The sequence below is a fragment of the Schistocerca americana genome, chromosome X (assembly GCF_021461395.2).
Source record: "Schistocerca americana isolate TAMUIC-IGC-003095 chromosome X, iqSchAmer2.1, whole genome shotgun sequence".
Classification (NCBI taxonomy): domain Eukaryota; kingdom Metazoa; phylum Arthropoda; class Insecta; order Orthoptera; family Acrididae; genus Schistocerca; species Schistocerca americana.
Window position 1 is genome coordinate 1011255688 of NC_060130.1, and position 17005 is coordinate 1011272692.

A 17005-nucleotide genomic window follows, 5' to 3' on the forward strand; every position below is an offset into this window, starting at 1 on the left:
TTGGATGACCTTTGGGATGTCATTGATGAAACCTTAAAGTCCATGGATTCAGATTTTCAAAACAAAGATCATGAAGAAAAATCCAAATTAATTCCTCTAATTGATCCTGTAAACTATGTTTATATAGAAAAGGTCAGCACAGCAAGGAAGCATGGGACAATCTAGGACGAGCTTTTGAAGACAGGGGTTAAACTAGGAAAGTGGGTTGCTAAAGCTTATCATCAAGCTTTTAGATGAACGTAAAAATGGTGATGAATATGTAAACGAAATCATATCCACTTTGAAATGTCTAAGAATTATCAGATTCAGCACTGCTGAAGAATGAATTAGTACCTTGTTACTAGTGGAACTACCAAATAAGTACTCCCCCGAGATAATGGGCTTCGAGAGTTCAGGGATACCAATTACAGGTGATTGTGCAAAAGCAAGAATGTACAAGAATACTCTATCCAGGATAGGGAAACAGCTTTATATTCAAAATACAAAAAGAAGAAATGTGTTTCACGTTATAAATGCCAAAGAATGGGACTTTTGCACCACAGTGCATGGGGGGGAAAAAAAAAAACTACACAAGAAAAAAGTCAAGTTTCAAAAGGTCCAGAAAGGAAGACAAGCAATCCAGACAATAAAGGTAAAGGCACTTACCGCATGTTATTCTTATGGCAAAACTGAAAGCAAGAGTACAAATTGGTTCCTGGATTCTGGAGCTTCTATGCGTATTACCAAAGACCAATCAGTTTTGTATGATGTTTCTTCAAAAATAAACATTGAAGTTTAAACAGTGGATGGTCCTCAAATACAAATGTGAACTGGTTGGAAAGATAAACTTCAATTTAAATGTTAAAGGATAATCACAAGATATTACAACACATAATGTACATTAAATGAAGAACGTTGCTACAAATTTGCTTTCAGTGAGTGGTACAGTGAATAAGGGCAACCAGGTAATTTTTGATTTTAATGGTGAAGAAATAGTTGATTGGAGTGGCAGGATGGTAGCCACAGAAAGTAAAGAAAGGCATTTTTAAAAATTAGATGTTTTCCAGTTGGAAATAGTTACCCAGTACATACCGCAAAATTTTTTTTATGGCATCATAAAGGAAAGCAAGCCAGATTATCATTTAAAACAAGTAAAAATAGATTTACTAAGCTTCTGCAGCTGATGCACACAGACCTTTGTGGGCTTATGGAAGAAGATTCCATAGGAGGCAGTTGTTATTTCATACCTTGATTGATGATTTTTCAAGATACATCCATGTTTATTTCCTTGGAACCAATGACAAAGTGAGTTAAATATTTTCCAGTTTTCGTGCCAGTTGAAAGACAGACAGATGACAAGATAAAAGTTATCAAATCAGACAACGGTACCAAATATGTCGAAAAACAGTTTAAGCAATAATTAAGTGAATTAGTAATCTGACATCAAACTACAATTCGCTATAGTTCTGCTCAAATGCAGAAGCAGAACAGGCTAACAGAATGACTGTAGAGAAAACAGCAAGCATGTTAAAGGATGCAGGATTACCAAAATGTTACTGGGCAGTAGCAGTACCAACTGCAGTGTATCTACAATAACGGATCACATACTAAAGCTGTACCAAACAAGACTCCATATGAAGTCTGGACTGGAAAGAAACCTGATCTTGATCATCTAAGAATTTTTGGTGTAAGGCCTCGGTACAAGTTCCTAAACAACTTAGAAGAAAATGGTATTCTAAATCTGAAAAATCTATTTTTATTGGATACTGTGAACATTCCAAGGGTTACAGATTAATAAATCCTAAAACCAAAAGGTACGAACTAATAGAGATGTAATATTCTTAGAATCTGGTGAAAACAAAACAAATGGTGAAAAAGTATTTGTAGCTATTAATCACGAAGATGATGTCCAAGAATATGCAAAGTCACCAGTAAATTTAGAAACTAAAGGACCTGAAGAAGTTGTTCAGGAACAACCAGATACGTTTATTGAAGATGAAATGGATAATGAGATCCAGGAAACACCTGCAGCGAGGATGTAAATTTAAGCCGTTCATCACATACAATAAAACCTAAGCTGTATCCAGATTAGGAGATTTATGTGGCTCCTCAAATGTTAACAATGACCCTCTTATAGCTGAAGCAGCCTTGACCTGCTCGAATGTAGATAATTGGAAGAAAGGTATAGAAAAGGAATTACAGTCTTTTTCCACGACTGATACTTATGAATGGGTTGCCGCACCACAAGGAAAGCAACCTGTACGAGTGAGATGGGTCTTTAGTATTGAAAACCTGGAAGATTCAAAACAAAATTTTATAGCTCATTTCATAGTTAAAGGCTGCTATGACACAGAGAACATAGACTATACACGAACATTCTCACCTCCAGTGAAATACGTTACTTAAACTATCTCCTGCTCCTTGCTGTAAAAGAAAATTTATTAATCTGCCATATGGAAGAAAAGACCACATAGCTCGATGGAGAATTGTAGGAAGACATTTCTGTGATTCTGCCAGAGGAAGCCGAGAAAACTCCTAAAGAAAAGAATAAGAACTGACATCCGAAAAGGAGTATGTATGGTCTTAAACAGAGTGGATACTGTTGGAATCGATGCTTATGATAAAACATCCTGGTATATATCACAGAAGGAATGGCAAAGAAACTATAATTTTGGCTATATGGGTTGACAATAGTTCAAAGAATAGTTTCAAGAAACAACTTTAATCTGAATTTGATATGCATGCTTTAGGTGAAGTGAAACAGTATCTTGGTATGAAGATCATAAGAAGTGACAAGGGAGAAGACTTGTTAATTGACCAATCTATGTACAGGAAGGGAATACTAGAAGAATTTGGCACGAATAATTGCAAGCCAGTTTCCACACCTATGGAACATGGTGTGGAGTTGTTAGTGGCAGAAGAAGATGAAATGTGTAAAAATAAAGTAACTTATTTGGAGGCAGTGGAAAGTCTTTTATATTTAGCTCAAACTTTTGAGGCAAGATATTGCCTTTGATAATAATACTCTAAGTAGTTTTTGTAAAGACCCAAAAATTAAACACTGGGTTGCGGTTTATTCGGAAAAATGATACTGACAGTGAATTCTAACTTCACTTCTATACGTTTGACTAGTGCAACCTGCAACTATTAACAGTTAAGCACACGTAAAATACATCGTAAATTAGTGTTACACTACAATATCTGAGTAAATCAGTGTTACAATACAACTTCTGAGCCCTTCTTACATACAGTTTAGTTAGCAGAAAGCTAAAACTCACCCCGCCATCTGCTTAAGTTCCTTAGCTTGTTGTGGGCTTTAGTGATCGTGTACTGTAAACCCATTGGTTCCTATAAAGTAGAGTTCGTATTTGTGCTTTACATTCTGAGCTCTTATTGTTAGCTAAAGGTTTTGGTTTGTACCTGCCTCTGTCAGTGTACAATACTCAATATTTACGTTTATTAGTGTCATTTAGACTCAGTACATTTAAGGTAGCAGTTTTATAATTTTATTAGGTCATTTCTGTGTGTATGTAAATGCTTCTTTACATTATAAATACAAGGGATAATCAGTAGGTGTAGCTTACCATAGGTTACTCTTCAATTTGTTAATAATATTCACTAGATAGCCCATAGCAGTTTACTGTAGGTCACTGTCTTATTCTTTAGTATTCACTAGATAGGCCCTAGCAGGAAAATAAGCACCAGATCTAGCTTCTGCCATGAATTTTTATTTTCATTATTGAGTGTCCTTTCTGCCAACTAGAGTGTAACTGTAAACCTTGTGTGGCAGTAGGTCTCCTTACGTTTCTTATAGTAAATCAGTTATTAGCTAGATGAATAGGGACTGTGTCTGTTGTGTGCGGATACAGGAGGAGTTGGCCACAGTCCAAACGCAGCTGGAAGCTTTGTTGACCACAGTCAACAAGCTCCTGAGTGCCACCTTGAGGTGTGGTGGGGATGGGGTGCCTGGGGCAGCCTCTGCTGTACTAGATGTGCAGGGGGGGATGTCACCGCTCTCTGTCACTGAGCCAACATCAGGTGCGACTGAGCCAGCCGGCCCACTCTCACCTCACTGTGGGTGGCGGACTGTGTCGAGGTCTCGAGCCTCAAGGCAAAGGCTGCATGGGGGACGCAGGCTACTGCCAAATCCCATGCACTTTGCTAATAGATTTAGTGTGATATCTGATGCTGCGGGGGGGGGGGGGCTTTGCTGGATCAGAATGCGCCTTCTGCCAGGATAGTGGCCGCTCCTTCGGCAACGTCTGGACAAGCATGCGGGGGCAGGGGTTTGCTAGTTACTGGGGGCTCCAATGTTAGGCGGCTAGGGTGAGGAAAAATTCCAATGTTCACTCGGTGTGCTTGCCAGGGGGCCTTTCCAGGATGTGGAAGAGGCTCTTCCGACAGCTATTGAGCATGCAGGGTGCAGCCAGCTGCAGATTGTTGGCACGTGTCAGCACCAACAATGCCTTTTGTTGGGATTCCAAGGAAATCCTTGGGTGCTTTCGACAGCTGGCTAAATTGGCAAAGGTGGCCTCCATCTCTCGAGGAGTGGAAGCCAAGCTGACGATTTGCAGCACTGTACCCTGTGTGGATCAGGGTCCTCTGTTTTGGAGTCGAGTGGAGAATCTAAACCAGAGGCAACATCGACTCTGTGACGAAAATGGTTGTAGATTCCTCAACCTACGCTATGGAGTGGAGGGTTGTAGGACATCTCTCGATAGATCAGGGGTGCACTACACACAGGAAGCAGCTATATGGGTAGCACAGTACTTGTGGCGTGCACATGGGTTTTTTTCAGATTAGGTTCCTCCCCATGGGAGACACACCATTGGCCTGAAAAGTTACCAGTTCATGTCACTGATGTGGGTGTGCCAACTGTAAAAATTGTTAGTTCATCTAAACAAGTCATTCCAAAGGATTTAAATATGCTACATCTAATGTTAGTAAATTGTCTAAGAGTCTGTAGCGAGGTCCCCGAGTTACTCTCTGAAATAAACAGTAGGAATGCCAATATTGCATTAGGTACCAAAATCTGGTTGAAACCAGACATAAATAGCAGTGAAATTTTGAACTCGGATTGGACAATGTTTAGGAAGGATAGGACTGATGCTATGGGAGGTGGTGTGTTCATTGCAGATAAAAGCTGTTTAAATGCAGTTGAGATCAATACTGGGTCGGACTGTGAAATAGTCTGGATAAAGCTGACCTTTGTATTAGGATGTTTTTATAGACCACCAGGATCTGCAACAAACGTCGCAGAACATTTCAGGGAAAGTCTTGAGGACATAGGAAATAAATATTCAAATTAGCCATCAGTTATAGGTGGAGACTTTAATCTGGCATACACTGATTGGGAGAATTACACTCTTATCACAGGGGGCAGAAGCAAAGATTCGTGTGAAGTTTTTCTAGAAGTGCTCTCAACATACAACCTTGAGCAATTGGTTAGAAAACCAACTCGAGATGGGAACATATTAGATATCTTCGCAACAAACAGACCTGATCTTAATGAGGAAGTTAATCTAGAAGAAGGTATTAGCAACCATAATGTCGTTGTGGCTTCTATGTCAGTGGAAGTTGCACAAAAAACCAAAGAAACATCACAGAGTTTTCTTGTTTGGGAAAGTAAATAAAAGTGTCATTAATGAATATCTTCATAGTCAGCTCCAAGCATTCACCGCGGGACACAAAGATATTGAGCATCTTTGGTCGGAATTTAAAGGTATTGTCCACCACGTGCTAGAGAAGTATGTGCCTTGCAAAAATACAGGGAAAGGAAAGGATCCAACTTGGTACAACAAACATATTAGGAAGTTGCTGAGAAAGCACAGAATTTTGCACAGTTGTTCAAAACGTAGTCACTGACCCGCTGACAAACAGAAATTATGCGAAATGAAAGCAGCTGTCAAAAGGTCAATGGGAGATTCTTTTAATGCATTTGAAAGCAATATTTTATCTGCAGATTCTAAAAATAACCCCAAAAAATTTTGGTCGTAGGTAAAATCTATGAACACTACAAATAATTCAACACCTTGTCTTGCTGACAGTACGGGTAATGTAATGGATGATGATAAACAGAAGGCAGAAATTCTAAACCTAGCTTTTAAAAACTCATTTACGGTAGAGGACTGCACACCATTACCCCTTTCATTTATTGAACAAATGCAAGGATGGCTGACATAGTGTTTAGTGTATCTGGAATTGTAAAACAGTTAAGATCCTTATACGCCAGGAAGGCCACGCTACAAATATAGCACCATTCTTATCCATCTTCTATCAGAGATCATTGGAACAGCGGAAAGTTCTACGGGGCTGGAAGAGGTCCCAGGTCATACCAATCTATAAAAAGGGGAGAAAATCGATGCACATAATTACCGGGCAATTTCACTGACATCAATTTGTTGTAGAATCATGGAACATATTTTGTGTTCAGACATAATGACCTTTCTAGACTCTGAGACGCTCATCTGCAGAAACCAGCACGGTTTTAGGAAACAGCAGTCATGCGAGACACAGCTGGCCCTCTTTGTGCATGATATACAACAGGCTCTAGATACCGGCTCCCAGGTTGATGCCTTATTTCTCGACTTCTGAAAGGCGTTCAACTCGGTTCCGCACTGTCACTTGCTCCAAAAAGTGCGCACTTATGGTCTATACAATGACATATGCGGTTGGACAGAAAGTTTTCTGACAGACAGAGAGAGAGCAGTATGTCATCCTGAATGGGGTGACTTCAACAGAAACAAGCGTAACTTCATGTGTGCCCCAGGGCAGCGTAATAGGTTTGCTGATTTTTACGATTTACATAAATGATCTGGTTGATGGTATTGACAGTGGCATTAGACTGTTTCCCGATGATGCTTTAGTCTACAGGAAAGTAGTATCACATGAAAGTAGTATCACATGAAAGTTGTGAACGAATCAATGAGGATTTGCAGAAAATAAATGCGTGGTGTAATGACTGGCAGTTATCTCTTAATATTAGTAAGTGTAACCTAGTGCGTGTAACAAGACGAAAATCCCCATTAATGTACAAGTACAAAATAAATGCAAAGTCTTTGGAAGCGGTAACATCTGTCAAGTATCTGGGTGTGACTATTCGAAATGATCTCAAATGGAATGATCAGATTACATAAGTAACGGGCAAGACGAGCTCTAGATTGCGGTTTATAGATAGAATCCTGAAGCGATGCAGTCCTTCAACAAAGGAAATTGCTTACAATACATTAGTTCGTCCAGTCTTAGAGTACTGTTCATCTCTATGGGACCCTTACTAGTTGGGTCTGATTCAAGAGATTGAGAAGTTCCAAAGAAGATCGGCAAGATTCGTGACTGGTACATTTAGCCATCGCGAGAGTGTTGCAAATCTGATAGAAAGTTTGAAGTGGGACACACTTGCAGATAGACGATGTGCTAATCAGAAGGGGCTGCTCCCTAAATTCCAAAATCTGATCTTCGCCGAGGATGTAGAGCATATATAATTACCACCAACTTTGAAATCGCGCAATGATCACCATTCAAAGATAAGAGAAATTAGAGCTCGTACTGAGGCATTCAGACAATCGTTTTTCACTCGTGCGATCCGCGAGTGGAACAGAGGGTGGGAGGTGGGGGGGTGGGGGTGGGAAATACGACAGTGACGTGAATTGTGCCCTCCGCCACACACCACTTGGTGGCTAGCGGGGTATATATGTAGATGTAGATATAGTTAAAAGAATATCTAGAAATTTAAAAGGAACTGTTGACAACAAATTAAGGTACTACAAGACAGGAAACTGGAATCTGTAATGTTACAGTGACGCAGACTGGGGAAATGAGCTGTATAACAGACATTCTATTGCAGGTAGCTGTTCCAAGTTGACAGGATGATTAATATCCTGGTCTTGCAAGAAACACAGAATAGTGACTTGAGTACTGTTTAGGCTGAATATACGGCATTGTCTTTCACCGTACAAGAAGTGCTATGGTAAGGGCTCTTAATAGGTGATATTGAGCCACATGTAATTATTGAGCCAACCAACACGTTTTGTGACAAAACGGGAGCAATCAAGTTAGGTCAAAACCAAACAACAGGTGTGTGGTCCAAGCACATTTATATTAGGCAACATTTTATTAGGTACCACACAAACAGACAAATATTACAATACTCTTACAGTATATTAATAATTTTTACTTATGGACCATCTGACAGCAACTGAATAAAACACAATTTTAGTGCCATACGCATTTCGCCTTTATTTTCTGCAAGGCATCATCAGTGGCAGGTTGCGTGGACAATTTCCTACATATTATGCTCCTGTTGCATTTTTAGTGTTGTTCATCTTCTTATGAACGCCAATTTGCGTTTTTTTTCGCCATTCCACAACACTATGCACAGAACGCTTTTTTTAAAGCAATGTTTTGGTTTCTGTTGACGACTGTCAAAATTTTTGACAGTCGTCAACAGAAACCAAAACATTGCTTTAAAAAAAGCGTTCTGTGCATAGTGTTGTGGAATGGCGAAAAAAACCGCAAATTGGCGTTCATAAGAAGAAGAACAACACTAAAAATGTAACAGGAGCGTAATATGTAGGAAATTGTCCACGCAACCTGCCACTGATGATGCCTTGCAGAAAATAAAGGCGAAATGCGTATGGCACTAAAATTGTGTTTTATTCAGTTGCTGTCAGACGGTCAATAAGTAAAAATTATTAATATACCGTAATATTACACGCAACTGAGGAAGACAAGACTATAAAAGTTGAAGATTACAATACTCTATTTGTGTACAGAGGAAATGCTTTCTGATTTATTGACCAAGCCTCTCGGTAAAGACATATTCCAGAAATCGGTAAAACTGTATGGTTTAACAACATAACATTCCATGCATAGTGGTTTGAGGTGGTGGTGTATTCAGTATTATTGTGAGCACATAAAAATACTTTCAAGGGCAGGTTTTGGGATTTGGTGAACAAAATATTTGTTATATCAATAGTGAGTTTATGTGTACAGATCTCTTTGCTCGTTATATGTATTCTTAAATATGTATGCTAGATGCTCTGTGCTATACACCTTTGTCTAATATGCCTTTGTATAGTGCTGGGGACACATTACACATAGTAAAATATATGTTCCTAAATAGTGTTTCTCCATCAATATTACTTCACTGTGAAATATCATCATGTAGGACAGTTTTGGATAGTTTCCAGCCTCTGTTTGGAACATAAGCCTCTCCGTGTCTTCTGTCTTCACTTTGGTCCAGTCTTGTCCTTTCTTCTGGACGCATTCCTCCAGCCATCTGTCTCTTAGTCTTCCTCTTGGTCTCTTTCTTTCCAGTTTCATCTTGTGTATTCTCCTGGGTATCCTCTTCTCCCCCATTCTCTTAAAATGCCCATACCATCTCAACCTTCATTTCTCTATCTCCTCCTGTGATGGTTCCACCTTCATTAACTCTCTGATCCTCTCCTTTCTTAACCTGTCTATCTTTGTCACTGCAATACTGTTCCTCAAGAATTTCATCTCACTAGCTTGTACTTTGCTTTTCTCTCTTCCTTTCATACCCTAGGTTTCAGATGACTCCATATCAGGCTTCTGACACTCTTCCGAAATGCTTCTGCTTTTCTCCCCTGCTCATTTATTTCTCTGTCATTTTTTCCATCTTCCTGTATCAGGTTTCCTAGGTACTTGAAACTCTCCTCAATCATTCCCCACCAACTGTTATTCCAGTTTTTCCTCTCTTCTTCATTCTTGTTGTGATAATCATTTCACTCTTACTTATACTAAATTTCATCCCATACGAAGTAGGGGATTGCCTGTAGGAATGAGGTACAGTGGGGACTGTGTGTGCCTCGGGACCGCTACGATAGCTGTGAAGGTCCTACAGGAACCGTGAAAAGTGACGGCTAACAGGGCTCTGGTGAAGCTACGATAGGCTAAGCGAGCCAGTAGTGGATTACGATTTCTGTTTTCAAAACTAGAACAGGCCTTGGAAAGGACTGTGAAATATATACTGCAACAATTTTCCACACAATATAAATAAGAAACTTACAATGTATGCCGATGAAAATATAATTTAGCTGTTCTACACAAACAGAGGAGGAGCTTGAAAAGATAGCAGTCCTGAATATTGGAAAAGCAAATAAGAATCAATGACAAAACAATATTTTATAATCAACCTAAAAAAATATACACAATGTTTCAAACTGAACAGAGAAAAAAAAAAACTGAAATAAATGGAGAGGCAGTTAATGTAGCATGCAGCAATTTTGGGAACTATTATCGATAAGTATCTGACATATGGGTAGGTGGGGGAGGGGGTGGGGAGAGCCTGTAGATGCTCTATGTAAAATGATAAGCACGCAGATCTTCCTGAGCCAAAAAATGACAAATTGTGTGGAAGAGTAAGTTCTCAGGAAAATTTGTTATATTTCCACATCTGTTCTGTTCAATTGTTACATAAGAGAGTACATTGTGTAGCTATACTGCTCAGATAGTCCTGTATACAATACAATGACAGTTTTATCCTCCCACCTCCTACCCCCCCCCCCCCCCCCCCCCCGTGTGTGTGTGTGTGTGTGTGTGTGTGTGTGTGTGTGAGAGAGAGAGAGAACGAAACCTTCTTAATAAAACTACATAATAAAAGGGAAGGAAAATTATTACACAAGACAGTGAAACTCCTGACAATGAATGCTCCAGAGGAAGAAGGGGCATGCGGTTTTTTTAATAAGCTATCTAACTAAATTAAAGAAATCATAGGAATTAAAAATCATTAAAAATGTTTGAAGTGTATCTTACACAGAAATGCACTTACATATGAGTTCAATGTAACTTAATTTCAGCTGTCACATTAGAGCAGGAAATATGTAATAAATATGTTTCAAAGACACTTAATGCACCATTAGAATGTGATTTCTCATTGTAAATTTAATTTATGTTCATTGTAATCAGGCCCTGACTGAATGTAAAATGGTGTATGCAGTCATAATATTGATATTTCTTTCATCTTGGAGTGTCTGCACATAAAATTGTATGACATACCCAGTGAGATAAGCTGAAGCTTGTCACCTAGAATACACAGGCTAAGAATGCATAAATTCAGCTATCAGGGTATTTTATCTTCAAAAAACAATAGTGACTGGATAACTGTCAATTGAATGAAACCCAACATGTTTTGTACTTCTCAACAGACTTAGTTCTTAGTGTGAGATATGGTGTGAAACTCAAAAAATTAGTCCATAAATAGGCCTATCACTAAATTCAAGGCACCTGCCTACTGCCACATTCTCTGTCTGTACATCAAGGCTAATCTCAGGAACTACTTTAGAGATTTTGATACATTCTCACAAATAAACAGACTGATTCAAATGGACGGTTCAAGTATTTAATTTAATACAGTTAGACCAGACAAGTCATTTGGTCATATATACCTGGTGCTACTCATGATGAAGCCATGGCAGATTGCTATTTCTATAATAAACTGCAATTTTTAGGACCTTGCCCCCTTTTACATAAATTTCTGTGGACATCCATGGCTCTACTCACTATATTCAATATCTACAGCAAGAATTTAAGAATGCTGAATTGAAATAAATTTCAAAGCTTTCAATATTCTTTCTCTAACATGCATTTACATTAGCTAGACACTGCAGTTTTTAACAGCAATGTAACAGAAAAAAAACGATACACTCCTAAAGGAAAGTGATACTACTATCCCACCATAATCATGCAAAGATACTAGTTTGTGCTAAAAATGCACACTAAAAATGACCAAAAATTTATAGCAACCTCTTTCAAAGTATGAACAAGATATACAAAAGCACTATTTAAGAACAAACAATCCCACTGGAGGAATATCCGCAACTGAGAATTATAGCAGAGCTTTAAAATACCACTCCAAATGTATTGATCTTTTTATTTTACAAAGCTTAAACCAAGACCAGTTTCAAGCTCTAACGCGCCCATTGTCAAGTGCGATAACTTTGTGCTGTGACTGCAAGTGTCGCAATGGACAAGTAGAGGACACGGTGTACCATCAGCGAGAAAATAATCTTACAACTGAAGCAGTATTTCCAACCTTGACAATTTAAGAAATTGTTCAAGTCGTATCTGCAGTGACACAGGTTTTATTATCGCACAGTGTGTTTGTAACATTAAAATTACAGGTATGGTATCAGTTACATATTTTTGGGACATCTGGTATGCAAATAAAATGGAAAATGTGGGGAAAATGCAGCAGTAATCTAATTACATACATATGTGGATTTGTTTTCAATAGATACAATGAAAGACAAGCCCCAAAAACTAATTTTTATACCAAACATTCACAATGGATAAAGACGTAAAATATATGGTGTGACAGCATTAGCAAGAGAGTTCATTTCATTGCGGGCCACATATTTATTTTGTCCCTGAATATCCGCAGCTAAATTATACCTATTTTTGGAGAATGAAACCTTCACTCAGCAGCAGTAGCTGTTTTGAAACTTCCTGACAGTTTCAAACTGTGTGATGTAGCAGGACTCAAACTTCGATTTGCCCATCATTGCCCACAATTGCAACATTCTGAGTTCTAGTATCAAACTGCAACACAGTTTTAATCTGCCGGGAAATTTTGTATCTTCTTTAGCTCACATAAACGAAATGTAAAACAAGTTCTCGACATCTAATGGATGTATTATCCTTCCACATAAAAATACTTACACACCAAAGATAGATGAAGAGTGGACAAGCACATAAATACGACTGGACCTACAGTTAAGCCTTTATGACAACATCTTCCTTGAAGAGAAGAGATAATTCTCAGGAAGGATATTATTTGAAACTTAGCTACACAATTAAATCTTATTTAAAGGCCTGTCTACATGAAACAGCTGAACGAGGTGTGAGTGAAAATCGTTAGTCTATGCACTGTTTGTATTCCACTCACGACTTTCAGTGTCCACATTTCTACTATGGAGATCAAAATTTTCATCAATGACATTAGTTGTATTTGAAACACCGTAATGACTTTTTAAATGACTGAAATGTGTTCAAGGAATTCGGAAGAAAAAGTGAAGTAGTACAACAAACAAGTACTGCATTGGAAATTTGGAGAAAGCACTGCTTTCCTCATCTCCTGTGGGAATAAGACTACTTCTCTCTCGAAAATAAAATTCAGTAAGTGGACAATAATAAGCACACCTGCTCAAAAATTGTCATCTCTGTCAAGTACGCACCTAAAAGCATATAATACTAATTTTAGCCTAGATAACATCTGCAAATCACTGTGGACCAGATTTATAAAATGTGTCTGCATAGGAGATGTTGACACTGACACCACATTGACAACAACAAATTCTGAAATTCGAACAGGCAGTATGGTGTGGTCCCTTCGTACTTTGTACTCCATTAAAAAATAAAGCAGTGCTCAATCCAAATGTCTGTTTTAACACTGTAGTGCTTTAGTAGACATGGTCCCACCTGTGGTTTGCCAATACCTTTTTTTCCGAATTATGAACTGATTTACATTACTAGTTACAGAAAAATCAGTTTATAGTGGACTTTAAACCATGGTGTAACTTGACATATTTCACATTAGTTACCAATTTAGACACCAAGTGGTATGCATTACTCCATTTGGAGGGAGGAAGAGGAAGTTGTGATGTTTAAAGAACTATTTAGGCATTTGCCTGAAGTTACTTAAAGAAATCACAGAAAAACTATCTTAGGAGGGGCAGCTAAATCATAAATAGGAATCCACAGTCACAACCAGTGCACAACAAGTCTCATCTTGTAAAGATTTACGGCAGGAAGAAGAATATGGTTATAAAATTCAATCACTTCAAACAAGGGATATATATCTGCATAATTAAAACATCTACAATATATCAGAGAGCCCCTTTCTCTGAAGACTATTTTCCATACAGGTAAAGTTATATTTACTAGACTATACCACCAATTAAGTTACCAGTTCTCTTCAGTTTACCATTATTGTAAATGGATCTACTGAAGCTGGAGAACATAATGAGTAAAAGTAAGAAGGAACCTCTTGCACCCACTGACTGACTGAAAATGGGCCGAGGTAGGATGGTCTTCACATACTGCAGCAATTTCTGTCTCATGGGAGCTTAAACCATAGCCTGTCCCATTTAGTCAGGATAGCCTTCCTGAAATAATTCTGACACATGCACACCAGCACATTTCACATTTTCTACAATTATATTTTTACTACAACTCTGTAAAATGCAATTTACTTGTATATGAACTTGATTGTACAAGTAATACTCAAAGGATAATTTTCAGGAACTTGGACTTATAAATCATAAAATGTTCGTGTCCTTATAATATATTCTTGTTGGCTCACAAAGTGCACGAGTAATTAAGGGAATGAGCATGGCAAATTGAAGGAAGTCACTGTTCGACCTCTGTACGGTGGATAACTTGACATACATTTATAATTTTTACAGTCATTCTGAGTATTCACACACACACACACACACACACACACACACACACACACACACACACACACACACAGGGACAGTGATTTAATCAGCGTGATCTTACTTTAGGTGGAATGCCCTTGCTTTCTTTCGACCTTTGATCTGACTGACCCAGGAAATCATAGGGGGGGATTATAAATTCACTATGTACTCTCTCCCATGTTACAAGCTGACATATTCAAGTACACAAAACAATGTCAGTATCAGCAGAAGTCGCAAGTGAAAGAAAGAATATCCTAGCACCAACTGGAGATTGAGCCCTATTACAGTACCAGAATACCATATAGAGTCAATATATTACTCTTGTTTCCAAAGAATAATATTTTTGAGGAAACCACCATTGAGACAATAACTGTGGACTGGTCAAAATAAAACTATTATAATTATGAGTGTATTTCAAAGCCCTATATTTTTTTGTGCATATATTTAAAGAATGTGGACTACTACAATCCTCTCAAATTCATATTATTTTCTAATCAACAATTCACCACAAGCAAAGAATGAAAGTGGCATTCATAATACTACAGGAAATCAATCATCACACTAATATGATGAATCCAATTTTGGTACAGAAACAAGTATAAAAAACACCAAAGCCAATTTGCCAAAATAACAACAAATAAAATGCCATGCAGAAAGTTAGAATTTTGTCATGTGTTATTAGAGTATTAGATCGGACAAAAGACTCAAAAGATCAATGTAGACCTACTGTACTGGTTGGACCATTCACTAGTACAGTGTGGCATGACCGCCACCATGACAGCTTACCTACAATAGTAATTAGCAATATCCACCGAACTGTGGCTTGGACCTCAACCAATACATTCTTGTGTTGTGGAAAAGGTATAAAGAAAGAATTAGTCTTCATACCTAGACTATACCTCCACATTCCCTCTTTTGAAAGAAAAGAGGGGTGTTCTTTGTATTTTCTAATACGAAGGAGACAAGTGGACAAGAGAAAAATATGAACTGCATGCTGTGAACTGTGCACAATTATTACAGTTTTCTTTCCCAAATAAATCAGCCCTTGTCAACTTTCCATGCCCACAGTGTTTTATACTCAGGCCTACATTGATTATAATGTTCAAATATCTATTAGTGTACAGCATACAGGCACGAGAGCCATAGAAAAAGATATCTTGGATTCATACTTTGAGTGCTCTATGATGTGTGTATACACTACTTCTATTTGTTATCTGTACAAGTTATATAAAAATATCATTGAATGATATAATGTTTCCAGTTACTCAAAATGCTAATAACAATATAGGTTATCTGATGCTACTGAAACAAGAAAGAAATAACATATTCAATAATATGTGTAGAATACTAGACACAATGCACACACTATGTCAGACAAATGTCAGCAAATATTAGTATCACCCACAGGTCACATCTAAACCTTTGTCTTCAGCATAGGCAGCTTTTTCATCTGTTTACATGTATCCTGTCAAGTGTTGTTTACCTTCAATTTGTATGAGCGTTTATACGCAGTTTTAACTAACGTAAAACACACAACAATTTCACCTCATTCAGTCGGTTTCATTATTTGTAAACTACTCTGCTACATCTCTAGTTCAGAGATCAAAAGATTTTATCTTCATATAATTGTTCCACTTACTTTACAAGCTAAAAAATCCCTGGTGCTGATCAATTACATAGCCGTCGGATTGCTTCTGCATACCACCGGAAAACAATTTATTAGTGTTAAACAACAAGAAATGCATTCATCATCGGTGGGCGTCTGCCAAACACTGGATTTGGTCTCTCAGAGGTCCATAAACAAACCTCTGGAAAACGTATCTGTGAGATCCTTCAAAACCGTCCAAAATTTGGGCCTTACTTCGTGAAAGGCTCATGTCCACATGCACTTTGGCACTAAATCATTCTGGGATGCGTAACTAACACACACACACACAGTACATAGTCTGATGCACAACTACTGTTTAAAACGAACGTTATTTCTCACGAGATGTTCATTGCGGCGGCGTCGGTACGAGAAATTGTACTGATTTCCTCCCGGCATATTAGTTACACTCTATCTTTTTTCTGCAAGTCTTATTCACTGTTATATCTCAAACATTATCAGGGTACAACCAAAACAATGAGTTCATTTCCCACTTCGAAAGTATATAATTACCGCACACTGTAGTAATAATGTAGAAAAATAGACTGTATTTTTACATTTCGTCTCAAATCACTTTTTTAATTCCTAGCCGAGTTTTTAAATTAGTGCAGAGTTACAATATCAAGTTTCACACGCAATTTTCATTCATTGTGCAGCCTCCACTGAAATGGAAGACAAACCTTACACTGAGTCAACTGCTTCCCCCACCACATTCAGTGACATCCGCTTGTACGTGTTGTACGTTATCTGTCGGTAGTTCCTTACTGTTCTCCGAAATTGCTTACTTCATAGCTTAGTCAGAATGAAATTATCTCAACAGACTTATTCGTCAGATCCTTATGTACGTAAGGTCTAACATAGAAATGACATTAACGATATTTAAGGAAATGTTACCGGTAGACTACGGACAGGTGTACAATAGATTTGAAGCTAACCTACT

The 17005-nt window shown here is 38.0% G+C and overlaps 1 protein-coding gene across 2 annotated transcripts in view; it reads right to left on the reverse strand.

The window, feature by feature from the left end:
* The window catches only part of LOC124554806, a 185420-nt gene extending 168631 nt beyond the window's left edge, over positions 1 to 16789 (reverse strand). For both annotated transcript variants that reach the window (XM_047128462.1, XM_047128463.1), the window contains exon 1: positions 16060 to 16789. The gene's annotated coding sequence lies outside the window, so the exon portion shown is untranslated. The remainder of the gene's footprint in view (positions 1 to 16059) is intronic.
* Between the last annotated feature and the right edge of the window lie 216 nt (positions 16790 to 17005).